The sequence below is a fragment of the Marmota monax genome, unplaced genomic scaffold (genome assembly GCF_021218885.2).
Source record: "Marmota monax isolate L192 unplaced genomic scaffold, Marmota_monax_Labrador192_F-V1.1 WCK01_AAM20220418_F8-fsc00178, whole genome shotgun sequence".
Lineage (NCBI taxonomy): Eukaryota > Metazoa > Chordata > Mammalia > Rodentia > Sciuridae > Marmota > Marmota monax.
In genome coordinates this window covers 1001660-1015367 of record NW_026694501.1, presented here as the reverse complement: position 1 = coordinate 1015367, position 13708 = coordinate 1001660, and the positions used below count along the sequence as shown (strand labels likewise).

General features: G+C 46.0%; 1 protein-coding gene and 1 long non-coding RNA gene across 3 annotated transcripts in view; one reads left to right on the top strand and one right to left on the bottom strand.

The window, feature by feature from the left end:
- Znf2 (zinc finger protein 2) overlaps positions 1-13708 on the top strand; it is a 42090-nt gene that overhangs the window by 19867 nt on the left and 8515 nt on the right. The window contains exon 1 of one of the 2 annotated variants that reach the window (XM_046420107.1): positions 7651-7767. The exons of the other annotated variant lie outside the window; for it this stretch is intronic. The gene's annotated coding sequence lies outside the window, so the exon portion shown is untranslated. Of the gene's footprint in view, positions 1-7650; positions 7768-13708 lie in introns of those variants that run through there. 2 annotated transcript variants of the gene reach the window in all.
- On the bottom strand, positions 2660-7593 carry LOC124076271 (uncharacterized). The gene is made up of 3 exons (XR_006846310.2): positions 7011-7593; positions 4123-5599; positions 2660-4041 (listed from the first exon to the last, which is right to left on the bottom strand). It is a non-coding gene; the product is annotated as an uncharacterized LOC124076271 (long non-coding RNA).

Below are 13708 nucleotides of genomic sequence, written 5' to 3'. Positions count from 1 at the left end.
AGGAGGTTCCTCCACAATTCCCACACTTGCAGCATCCCTCTCCACCAGGAGTTGTCTGATTTTTTTTTTTTTTTAATGAACAGATGTGACCAAAGCCTATATCACACTCATTACCCTGGCAAGGCTCCCCCACTATAAATGTCTGCTGTTGAGTAATATGTGTCTTCTAGCTGACGCGTCCCTCCTCCACTGCAGTCACATGGCTTCTCCTTAAGACCAGCTCCTGGTGTTTGGTAAGAGAGGGGTGTGACTCGAGGGCTGCTCCACAGTGTGTACTGCTGATAGCAGACAAGATGTCCTCCAGCAGAAGGACCTTACACTCCCAGGGTCTCTGCACTCTGCCTGTCCACCTCAAAGCTGTCCTGCATTCACGGAACTCATGGTGGGGGTTTCCCAGCATGACTCTTCCGGTGTTTAATGAGGGATGCAGGGTGGGCAAAGGCCTTCCCACATGCATTGCACTTGTAGGGCTTCTCCCTGGTATGAAACCTATAATGCTGAGTGAGGTATGCACTCTGGCTGAAGGCCCTCCCACACTCGTTGCAGCTATAGGGCTTCTCCTCCCTGTGGAACCTGTTATGTTCGATGAGGGAGGAGCTCTGGCTGAAGGTTTTTCCCACATTCCCTGCACTCATAGGGCTTTTCTCCAGTATGAGTTCTCTGGTGTTTGCTCTGGCTAAAGGCCCTCCCACACTTGTTACATTTTAGGGCTTCTCCTGGGTGTGGAACCTGTAATGCAGGACAAGGGAGGGACTCTGACTGAAGGTGTGGCCACACTCCTGGCACTCGTAGGGTTTTTCTCCTATGTGAGTTCTCTGGTGTTTAATCAGGGATGAGATATGACCAAAGGCTCATCCACACTCACTGCACTCATAGGGCTTTTCTCCGGTGTGGCATCTCTGATGACGCCTTAGTTCTGACTGGAAGTGGAAGGACTTCCCACATTCATTACACCTGCAAGATTTTCTCTCTGGGTGGCTTCCCTGAAAGTTACTTCTCTTTAAAAACTGTCTCAGTTCTGTGTCACATTTATAGGATCTTTCTCTCGTGGCAACACTGTGTTGGTTAAGGTTGGACTTAAGGACTGGTCTCAAGCCTACACTTCTTCCAAGTCCACTCCATTCTTGATCCGTCCTAAGGATGGGAGTAGATTTGTGAGTGACTGGCATCTCCTTCAGATGTCTCTGTTTGACCTGATGCATCCCTAACCTGTGATCATTGCAAGCACAAGTGATTTTCGGTTTGGAGGATGAGAGCTCATCTTGAATGTGTTTTTACACTGCTGATATCTGGAATAATTCTTTGGAAACTCCCTGACTTGACATTGATTCCTTGGCTTTAGGCCTTCTTTTCTAGTCTGTAAGAGGAAAAAAAACATTTTACTATTACCTGTTTCACGTGCCAAGAGGAAGTAAACAACAATGAGTGAAAGATGATGGACCTTTAACGATATCTAAAGGGGCTTGCAGATTCTTTCAGGAATGGCTCGTGTCAGAAGATTTGGGAAGTGTCAAAAATAAGCGATGAGCAGGTTAACTGGAACCATGTTCGGGTTCCAGTACACAAGGTTGAGTCCAAAGACTAAAGATGAGAGGGAGACAGGAAGTGTGATGGGGAAGCAGACGAAGTGTGAGGGACAGGGACAGAAAGAGACAGGAGAAATGTAAGGTGCAGGTCAGCTGGCTGCAGACCCCACCCCTCCTCAACTTTTCAGGCCTAGGGACCCATGGCAGGTGTCTATCCAGTCATTTACTCCAGTCTCTTCAGAGCCCCTCATCACTAATCTTCCTAAAATGTCCCTTTCCTGGCATCTCTCCTCAACTCTTATCCTCCAGAGGCTCTGCAGTACCTACAGGATGATCCCAAGTCACTTCAGCTTGGTGCTTATCCTGTGCCAGCAAGTGGCTGCCCCTGCTTCCCAGGTATCTTCATCCACCTACTTTTTTCTTCAAGGTTCTGCATGTCTTTCAGAGACAAGCTCATGTCCTCCACAAAGTCCTCCCTTGACACCTCAGTGCACACAGTGCTGTTCCACCAGAGAACATTCCCTGGGTAGGTACAGGTACTGTGGGAGGAGGATTCTGCCCACACTGTAGGCTTGGAAGGTGAAGGAAGGACATTATGACCCAGGGAATGTGGCAGTCTCCAGCAGGCGGAATCACACCCAGTTTACAGCCAGAAAGAGACCAAGAACCTCAGGTTGACAACTGCCAGGAAGTGGCTCTGCCCACACCCAACAAAAGTAAATCAAGTGGCCTTACAATGAATCAGTAAGTTTTGTGAGTTTGATTAGAATGAATCCTTCCCCTCAAAGCCTACTCATTATGCAGTTCTGGAGTCTACAAACCTGTGCATGGGGCCCTTGATCCCAGGTCCCCACTACAAGATAGACCCATACCATAGGTCTCAGCCAGAATTATGCTATCACCTTAGTAATTACAGTACCTCTCATTTGACTCATAATATATGGTAATACATATAATATGAACTAAAATGCAGAACTGGTGAAAGTAGTATAAGTTCTTATTACTTTTACCCTAAAGTACTTAAAAATTAAAAAAAAAAAATATATATATATATATCTCCAAGAATGAGTTAAAATAGTAATTGTAACTTAACTCTTGGTCTTGTTACCCATGGTGGTTTGGTAATGAACTGTTTGGTAAAACCATGACATCAATAACTTGATGTAAGTATGAGCCTGTGATGTTACAAGCAGAGGCTGGAAACAAAATTAGTAGTAAGAGCTGCTGTTACTGGTTATGTTTGACAAAGTATTATAGGGAAAAATAGGAGCTCCAAGAGCGTCCTGGTATGTAAAACAAACCGGAGAGTATCCAGAAATATGAGGACTTATAGGGTGGGAGACTTAACCAATTTTCCTTCCCAGTTGGCCAAAGATAATACACACAGTGGCTTTTGCATGCAAAAGGATAATAAAAAGCCTAATCTGAAGGGCCATCTCATGGTGTGGCTGTCAAACATTTCCTTTCAGCCTCTGAGTCATTGCAGATGGCTCCCAGGAAATCCTCAGTGGGAACAAATTGCTCAGAGTGAAAAAGAAAAAAAGCATGTCTTCCTGGGGGAAACCCAAGAAGCTCCTCAATTAAGTCCAAAAGACAGGCATATTTAGAAAGAACTGTGAGTGAAGATACTGCCACCGTAAGCCCACTGGAAACAAATACCTAAAAACCTGCTGAAGGTGCTGAGAGATGCATCAGGTATTCATAACCCGAAACCATCCCTGGGCCCTCACCCTGCTCAAGCAGGATGAATAACTGCTTAGTCCCAAGAGAGCTTGTTGTCCAGTGTCATCTTCACATGTGAGATGTGACTATGGAGAATACTGCCAAAGAGACTTTCTGAGGGCACGGCCAGCAGCCCAGGAGAATCACCAGCTGGAAGCGCCACCCAGAGGAGAAGCGGTCACAACCCAGATACTTTCCCTTCAGGATTAGAGGCCTGCCAGCACCTGCCCAGTGGAATTTCATCTCTGTGGTTCTAAGCTGCTGGGATCCTCCCATGCTTCCCCTTTCTGACCAAGTGTTCATTGTGGTCTTCATGTCGCCCTTGTTAATGTGTTGGAAATACTCATTCAGATAGCTTATCCTTTTATTAAGAGGGCTCCTGATCCAGGGGAGAAACATCTGGATTCAATGCAGATACTATCACATCATCGAGGACTTTAATCATGATCCTCAGATTAGATGGGACTTTGGAGTACTCTCCCTCAGGGAGGCATTTTGTGTGCAGAAGAGACAGAAGTGAACAACTATGAGTAACAAAACAGACAAGGGTATGGCGTCCTGGGTGTCAGCCTTCTCCCACTGCTGTGGCCAGGCCTCTGCTGTAATACCTGTCAGTCATCACAGTGCCCATTAGAGAAATGAGCCAGAGGAAGCCTGAAGGATCCAAGTGAGTGAGGGATGGTGCAGAACAGTGGAGAGGAGAGAGCCCTGACAAGGCCATCCTCCACCTGCCCGGATCAGCTCCCAAAGAGCAGGAAACTGGGGTCAGTTCCTTTTGTTGAACAAAGAGGTTCTAGAAAGAAGGAGGCAAAGCAACCTGTAGTTCAAGAATTTGAGGAAATTTTAAGAAAACCCCAACTCACCTGAGGCCTACCTTTCAGAAATAAACTGGCTGCTCCCTTTTCTGCCAGGAGTCTCTCAGGGGGAAGAGCAGGATCCTGAGAAGTGAAAGCTGGGAAAGTAAAAGCAGCCACAGGGGAGTCTGAGCATTCTGGAATGTTCATCTCCCAGACTCCCCAGGCAGGAGATCCCCTACACAGTACCTCAGGGGTTTGGGGGCCACAGGTAGAAACACAAAGCGAACTGAGAGACAGCCATTAGCCTGTGCACCTCAGAAGTGCTCCTGAACACAGCTGTGTGAGGTTCCACCACACCTGTCCAGAGCCCACAACAGGCTGCAGGAAGTTGGAGTGTGACCCCAGGCTGGCCACCCCGCCTGCGCGCGGGCCTCAGCAGGGCATGCACCAGCCCGCTCGCACCTGCGGAGGGAGTCTGAGGACGCAGGCAGTGGGCGCCAGCTCCGGAGGGGCTATGGCTCTGCTCTGCCCCACCAGCTGGGACCTAGGGGCCTCTCCCTTCTCTCAAGTTCTTTTGGAAGCGGAGCCCCATAGCCCACTTTGAGACTGTCTTTTCAGAAGCTGTTGGAAATCTGTTGAAAAGGAACAAACGCGAGCTCTACCCTGAGTCTGCGGATCGGATCAGGATTTCCAGGACGCTGTCCTGTTTCTTCTAAGTGTCCAGGCCTGGTGGAGATCCTGGTTGGTGCAATATCAGATAACACTATTCTGTAGGCTGTCCCGTGCCTCTGCCTTTCTTCCAGTCCCAGTTTTGAGTTCAACAGAGGGTGATGGAGAAGAAAGGAAGACTTTGGGTGCCGAGGTGCTCTAGAAATATCATTTTGAACCGTAAAAGAAATGGGTCTAGGATGCGCTGAATGCGTGAAATTCCAAAATTCTTTTTGAAATCTAACCCTCAAGGTTATGGTATTGAAGTGTTGTTGCTTTGCTTTTGTTTTTAGACCAGAAGGTCACGAGGACAGCACTTCACAAAGGGATTAGTGCCCACAAGAGGCTTGAGAGAGCTTGTTAGTTCCTTTTGTCCCTTCCAAGCTGTGGGTAGGTGTAGAAGGGGCCCCTCAAAAGACCTTTAAGCTAGTGGCACTTTGTTCTTGGATTTTCCAGCCTTTGGAACTGGGAGCAACAAATGCTGTGCTGTTTATCAATTACCTGGTCTAAGGTGTTTTGTTAGCAGCTGCAACAGCCTAAAACAAACTGAGCATGAAAAGTGTGTTTTCTGAAGGAAGCCCTCAGCCAAAGAGGGGAGGCTTGTGAGGACAGGGCAGTTGCTTTATCAGTTCTATTTAGGGGTTCAAGATAAATAATTCACAAAACCAGGGAAGAAAGGCCATTCCCCCTTCTTGTTGTTTCAGGGTGCTTCATTCTTCTGCCAGCACTTCCAGTGGCACAGATGGCCAGGATTTGCCCAGCAAGCAAATCTTCTTCCTCCCAAGCAGGGGGCACTGCCTGGGAGCCATGGGTGGCACAAGAGTTTCTGCTCCCATCTCCTGTGCCCTGGAGCCAAAAAAGGCAAAGGGATAGACAAATGAGATTTTCATCTCCACATAATTAGGAAGAGCTGGAACTGCTTCAGATGAACTTAAGGGGCTCTGCCTGTCCCTGATATCTCTTCTAATGGCCTGCTGCAGTGTCTGAAAGTGCCCCCCCTCCGCCATTTTTAAGACCAGGTCTTGCTAAGTTATCCAGGCTGGCCTCGAATTTGAAATCCTGGTGCTTATCCTTCCTTCACAGTAGCTGGGATTGCGGATGTGAGCCGCTACACCCCACTGAAACCCTCCACTCTTAAATTCAGTCCCTTGAGACAAATCTTGAACCAGAGGCCTTTGCTACAATGTACATTTGTTGCCCGGGTGCTAATCAGTGCTAACAGGAATGTTCTCTCCCTGGCTCAGTGCTCTAGATGGGCCATTTGATCTCAAAACTCTTTTAGGGGAATTCCAGTCCCCACCAGCCTATAGGTTCCCCATCACCCCAACATTCTCTTTGTGTTCCTTTATAGTCAAGTGCTTCTTCCACTCAATCCCTATGACCACGGGTCTGTTCTCTGTCCTACAGTTTTGCCTTTTCCAGAACATGTTATAAATGGAATCACCAGATATGTAAAACTTTGTAAGACTGGCTTCTGTCACTTGGTATAAAGCCCTGAGTCATTCTTGTAGTCATATGAATAACAGTTCCTTTTTAGTTGTCTTTTAAGGCAGGCTGTTAGAAGATGCTATACAATATATCCATTTACATCCCATTTAGTAACATACATAAGCACATATAGTTGTAGGGAAATGGAGTCATAAACTTCCACTTTGACAGTTACTTGGGACAATAAAACCTAGGATGTAGGCCCTACCAGTGGATGAGGAACTCTAGAAGGAAACTCATTTAGGACCTCCAAAGTTTCCTGTCAATATAAGGCTAAATGTATACTAAAAACCACCATCAAAATAGCAAGAAAATATATCTTAGATGTCATGACTTTAATCAAGTTCTACTCTCCTAGGAAAGCCCGGACAGTACAACTAAGTCTGCTTCAGCCTGACCCCAGGATACTATAATCAGCCCTTGAACCTTATCCACCAGCTGTTCATCTTGCTGTTAATTCTTTGCATTTTCATCCTCTAGTCTATACCTTGCATGTGCTATTCTCTGCATAGATTGCACTTTCTTAACAAATATTCATTATTCAAGTGCACTAGATACACCTTTCTGAGCCATAGTTAGTTGTTTCCTCGCTTGAACTTCCCCTATTGAACATACTGCATTGTATTGTAATTTCAAATATTAATTTTATCACTGGGTCATGAGCTCATTTTGGGCAGCATCTTTTTTTAACAATAAGCAATTGAGGTTTGTTTTTGTTTTTGTTTTTTTAAGTGAAAAAGTAGACTTGTTCCTGAAGTAAGAGTTTCACCTTCTTTGTGTAATTTTTAGTCTCTCTGAAGCTCCATGTAGCTCGGTGGTTCTTTAGCGGCGCAGTAGAGTCACCTCTGGATCTTTTCATACTCTTCCGCGGTTAAGAATCGGCCACGTCTCCAGCCTGGGCCTCTCCAGCAGCACCACGAGAGGCAGGTTGGTGTGTTCAAACCGTTGGGGATTCAGTTCCCGCTGCCCAGTTAAGTACACGTACTACCGTGGGCCCTTCTTTTCTTCCGGTACAAATATGCGCGCAGACCCTCCCTCAGCCATAGCGCAATCTTCAGAACCAAACTCCAAACCTCTATCCCCAAATCTCAGAATCAAATTCCTGCAAATGGACAGGCGGAAGCGGAGCCAGAAGACTGGATATCGCCTTCGTTGTGCCCAAGGTTAGGGTCGCATTTCCTTCGGACAACTCTATAAATGGAGGGCTGGAGGAATGTGGCATCACACGTGGGCATACTTCAGGGCGACCCTAAGCCTCCCAGGCATCCGCAGCTGCACCTCTGCCGCTAGGGAGACCACTAGGCGGGCGGGGTCGTGTCAGCCCCGGAGCCTTTCTCCGGCGCGTGCGCTTGCGCGGTCCTACACGTCATCTCTAGGCGCGCCGGCCGCCGGGGCTTCTGGGAATTGGAGTCCCGCGAAGACAGCTCCTTGGTTGGGAGCGCGGCCGCCAGGGCCTTCGCACAGGCGCACTGCTGTCCGACCTGAAGTGGTGCCGTCTTCCCGGTCCCGAGCACTCTGTGCGGGAGGTGAGGGTTGCGGGTCTGTATGTTCCAGGAGCCAAGTGAGCGCAGCGGCCGAGAGAAGGGGACGCTGGGGGTTTGGGGGAGGCGCTGTAGGAGAGGACAGGGTGGCGCGGGCGGAGCCAGTCTGCAGATGTGTGTGGCCACGTCCCCGCTGGAAAGGTGCGGACGCAAAGTTGTCCCCTGCCGTGTGTGCTGTGGCACTGTTGCCAGCGGTCCTGCGGGGCGCACCCACTGCGCGCCAGATCCTGGACTTTCGGGGTGGAGGTTGCGGGGTCCTCCTCCGCTCTGCGGTCTCTTCTTTCCCTAACGGGGGACCAATGACCGTGGGTGGGCTTGACACCCAGTCTAGAGTGCCGCCCACCTAGCCCTGCCTGTTTCCCAAAAAGCGCCTTACATTCGTCATTAAATCTCCTGTCCTGAGTTTGTGCCCGAGGGCGCGATCGAGGGGCTGGATTTATGTACGAGGTAGGAATTGTTGGGGGGGGGGATGTAAAAGGAGTACCAAAGTGATAGGCAGACTTGAGGGAGACGAATTTTACTGGGGGGCAAATTTGGAGGAATAGCAGGAGACAGAGTGAAGAAGCGTACACCGAGGCCAGAGCACAGGGTGTCCCCCGAGACCCAATAATCAGATCAGATTTTATGGGTCTGACCAGAAGACTGACAGGGATAGTCACTCTAGTGGTCACATTCAGGATTAGAGTGGAAGAGAATAATGGCAGGGTTCCGTTCTGAAGCGAGCAGTTATGGACTTGAATTTTCATGGTGTTAGTGGTAGGGAAAGGGTACGAATGACATTGCAAAAGAGTCTAAAGGGCCTGGTGACTTGATTTGGGAGAAAAGAGAGCGAGGTGTAAGAGTTTGGAGTTGGGACACCTGGGAGGATAATAGAACATCTGATAGAAAAAGCAGGGAGAGGAGTTAATGGGAACTGTGTAGAGGAAGGTGGTTTTCAGCTGATGCCTAATTCAAAACTTGTAGCCATTTGGAAATAAAAGATGAGTTCGGAAAAGGAGTTGATTGGAATTTGGAACTATCTTTGTAGAGGTGGAAAATAGAGCCCTGGATGTGGGTGAATATCCCCAGGATAGAAAGAAAAACATTGCATAAAGACCAACCTATGGGAATCATCCTTGTTTCTAAGGCAAAGATGTGACAAAGGAGCCAGGAAGACAGAAGTTTCAGAGGTAGGAATAAAAGTGAGATCCAAGCAGCATCAAGGCAGCTACTGTAACTGGTTGAAGAGGCAGAAACTTATCCAGTCAGAAGTTGTAGAGAAGTAAAGAAAAGAAGGAAAAGATCTTTGGAATTCATGCCAGAGTTTTCATTTTGAAGCATGTGGTTTCAGATGTGTGAGAGGCAAGAGTGACTGACAGGGATTTGAGTGGAGTCAATGGTGAAGACATGGAGTCAGAAGGTGAGTTACTCACCCAGGAAGTTGGATCGTGAAGGAAAACCTAAATGAGAACTGTTTTGCTGGAGGGAGGCCATGGGATTCAGCTAGAGGAGGTTTTTATATGCTTGAAGGGGTGAGAAGAAACTTCTAGAGAGCAGGGAGATGCTGGGAAAAGAGAGCCTGCATTAGCAGGTAGCAGATTCTGAGGGAAACAAATGAGAAGGAAAGTTGGACAGTGGGGGTAGTACATAAACTCAAGTCCAGGAGACAGATCTGTCTTGCTGGCCTCAAGCACCTTACAGCCCAGCACATGGCAGATAGTTGTTAATAATTGTTGATAGTGGTATGAATGAATAATGAATGGGTTGGTGATGGGCAGTAGCAGGGTAGAGAACTTTCATTTATTGGAAAAACTGTGTGATAAGTACTCTATATTGTCTCATTTCCTATTTATAATTATTCTGGAGTTAGATAGTATACATCTGGGCCAATGGTTGCCTTAAGTAACTTGCCCAAGGCTTCATGGTTAATACTACTAAACCTGCCTTCCAAGTGCTTTCTACCACATGGTCCTGCCTCCCTCGAAATTTGCTCTTGCACATCTTCAGTATAGTAGAAGACAAAGTTGTGCTGAAGTCGAATGGTAACTGTGGAGGTTTGGAATAGGTATATAGAAGAGAAGACAGGTTTGGAATAGGTACATGGCCAAGATGGGAGTATTAAAAGCTTTTTAGGCAACCACAAGGGTCACTTAAAGATATAGAGTGTGGATTTGAATTTGATACATTTGATACTCCAAAATCCAGGAATAGGAAAAGAGAAAGCAGTAGAGGTGACCCTTTGCTGACAGTGACTCCACGTGAGCTTGGTGTGCTGTGGAGTCCCGAGTTTTCAGCAGGAGCCTACTGAAGCAACTGCTGCTATGGTCCAGACCTGTGGGGAGTGAAGTCTACCTGGGATGATGAGCGCTTTGGGAAGATCTGCTACTTTAACACTTGGGGAGATTTCATGTTGGACACCATTTATGATTTGTTCAATGCTCAGCTTATTAAAATCAGTCTAATAAAATCTTGAAAATTGTCTTTAAGCATTTAAGCATTGAGCAACTCCAACTATAACTTCAGATGTAGTTTTATTTGTTACAAAAAGTTTCAGTGCTTTGGACAACATATACAAATAACTTGTCTTCCAAAATTCTTAATATACTTACACTTAGACCTAAAGCAACAACATAATGTAATTAATATTTTCCATTTTAATTTTTTCTGCCTGCCCAGATGGTCACATCACTTTTAGCTAATGCTAACATTTACTTAGCACATTATTCTCAATGCTTTTTAGGTATCATCCTACTTAAGCATCAAGATAGTTACACACATTGTATCATTAATCCTCTGTTGCAGATTGACAAGCTGAGACAGAAGGTAGGAAACTTTTCTAAGGTCACAGAGGTAGGATGAAGCACAGCTGGAGTTTGATTTCAGGCAATCTGGCACCAGAGCCTGGACTCCTAATGACTGTACTCATCTGTATTTCTAAATATTAATTCAGATGTCTTCGTAGGGCTCAAGAGTCAATATCTGAACACCCTCCTGGACATAGAAGACTCTTAACAGACTAGAAAGGAAAAGAAAACTGTCTTAGTTATAGGCTCTGATTATCATCTGAGGATATATCTTTGTTTATATTTGCATTTATATCACTCTCTGCCTCCTCCTAAGGAGATTCAAACCCCAATCTCTCTTAGGTTCAGATTTTTGTTGTTGTTGTTGTTACACTAAACTCTAAGTCAGATTTTTTTCTTTAAGATTTTGCCTGTCACATAGGTTTCAGTTTCTGCAAACCAGTGTCCACCCTTGAGGTGGCCAGTGTTAACACATTATTAAATAATCCATGTCTGTCTTGCATCTTTTAACTGTATATCATAATGAGGTATTTTCCCAAAAGGATATCTGCTTAGATTATAGACCAATAAACCAGAAAAATCCCCAAACTTATCCAACGATATAATAGAGCCATTTTAGAGTTAGAAGCTAACAGACCAGTAATTTATACATATTGGTCTTGAGTTTTGGCAGTTTTTAAAACTTCATGGTTTCTTGTGAATATCTGGTAATTAGTCATCAAGCTGGATGACCCATCTTGGAGGGAGGATTAAGTCTCCACAATTACTTGGCATGTTTGGATTTGGATTGGCTCGTGGACAGGAGCATAGCTTCCTCTGCCTCACTCTTCTGAGTGGCCCATGTTCTGACCTGTCCTCCCTGTGTGGGACAAGCAGCTTCTGTTTCTGGAATTAATTGGCTTATCCTTGCCCCCTGAGTTCCTTTCTTTCTGCTTACATGAATGAATAAGTGTGTACTACAAGGGTACATCTATTCTCTATGAAAAGTTTTGTAATTGATAGAAAGTACTTTTGATATAACTGAAGACTTAAGCATTGGCTTTATACTATGTCCACTTTTGGTACACTTTATATTAACTTTTCTATACCGAGCTATTTCATTTAGCAATTCCAATATTTGTAATTTAGCCAAGGGGAGCCAAAGTCATCTGAGTTTTGTTATTTCAGGGTGTGGGATTGATCCCCAACTGTCCTCAATAGCCATCCCTTCAGCCTACTTCCCTATTGCTCACCTGCACGAATGACATCATTTTCTGCACCGCTGCTCAGATCTGTGACCCAGAAGGCATCACCTTGCTTCCAGGCTATTACCTATTGTTCTTGGTATCTTGACAATGGTGTCCCTTCTCTCTATTTCTGCTGCCACTGCTTTTGCTCAGCTGCTGATCACTTTTCCTTAATTATCAGTCTCCTCACTGGTCTCCGCCATTCTTACCTCCTCTAATTCCATCCTGCCACAGCTACTCAGAGTGCCGTGTCCACAAGATCACCCCACATTCACAGATTCACAAGGCCTGGGGACTCAGCCTGTAGCTGTACTTGTGGCTCAGACTGTGACTGCAACCCTGCATGGATACACAGCCCATCATAAGGGAGGACACCCCGGCAGCATCTGGAGGAATCCATGTGTGGCTTTGCTTGCGTTCCCTCCCTCCCATGAGAGGTGACACAAAGCACATCCCTCCCTGACAACAAAACGCAGCAGCTCATTGGAAGCTCAGGGTCCAAGGTTTTTATCAAAGGTTGCTCACAGTGCCCTCTGCCTAACACACACCAGAATTCTAGATCTTCAGCAGGAAAGCATATGTTACCATAAACCAGGTCGTTTGCACACAGGGTTTAGGCAGAGTCAACTGTCCTGGGTTCTTAGGGAACTGGGGGACCCTTTCAAAATCAAAGTTCCCTGAGGCTGGCCAGGGACCAGCGTTGTGGGTGGAGCCTTCCAGGGGTAGCACTCCCGGGCTGCTGTCAAGGCTGCATACCCCTCTTCCTTCCTGTTGTTTTCTTGTGCACCAAAGTGAATTAAAAAAAAAATCAGGAAATATGAAGAATTGTTAAAGTAAAATAAAAATCCCTCATAATTCCACTTCTCAAATTCCACTTCCATTTTAATGTGTTCTTCCTTTTTCTATACATACGTGCACGCACAAATATCTAATCTCAAGATTGTGCATTCTTCGCTTAATATTTTGTGTATGTTCTTTCCTTCAGTTTTGTTTTGTTTGTACCGGGGGGTTGAACCTAGGGGCAGTTTATCACTGACTTACATCTTCAGTTCCTTTTATTTATTTTTTGGGGTGCCAGGGATTATCTCAGAGGCACTCGACCACTGAGCCCCTTCCCCAGCCCTATTTTTTTGTATTTTATTTAGAGACAGAGTCTACATGGAGTTGTTTAGTGCCTTGCTTTTTGCTGAGGCTGGCTTTGAACTCGTGATCCTCCTGTCTCAGCTTCCCGAGCTGCTGGGATTACAGGCGTGTGCCACTGCACCTGGCTTCAGTTTTTTCTTTAAGAAAAAAAAAAAATTGCAGAGGCTGGGGTTGTGGCTCAGGGGTAGGGAGCTCGCCTCACATGTGCTAGACCCTGGGTTCGATCCTCAGCACCACATAAAAATAAATAAGGGAAATAAAGTTACTGTGTCCAATTACAACTAAAAAATAAATATTTTAAAAAATTGCAGGTAAAGTTGATATTTTCTAGAAATCCCTGTGTGTGTGTAAGGCTGGGGTGTGCATGCTAGGCAGGTGCTCCAGCACTAAGCTATATTCTCAGGCCCGACCCCAAATTTTACATGAAGCCCTTTTGGGAGTGGGGTGGGATTTATTTTTGGTATTTATGGGGGTCTTAGAACCAACCTACAGATACTGAGAACCAACTGTGTTTCAGGTCTTCACTACAAGTCAGTGATCTTTCTAAAGCATGGTCTGACGGTGATCCCTCCAGGATCCCTGCCTGTGGGCAGGGGTTGTGAAAAGCCCTTGATGTAGGTGGCCTATGCTTCTCCATCTTTTCCTAGCCCTGCTCACAGTCTAGACTTTTGCTCTTCCAAACGGATTTCAGTTCTTAATCCTTTCCACGTGAAGATCTGCCTCTTTAGTGTTCAATAACTGGAGTTTTTTTCCCTGTTCCCTCCCCACCTCAAA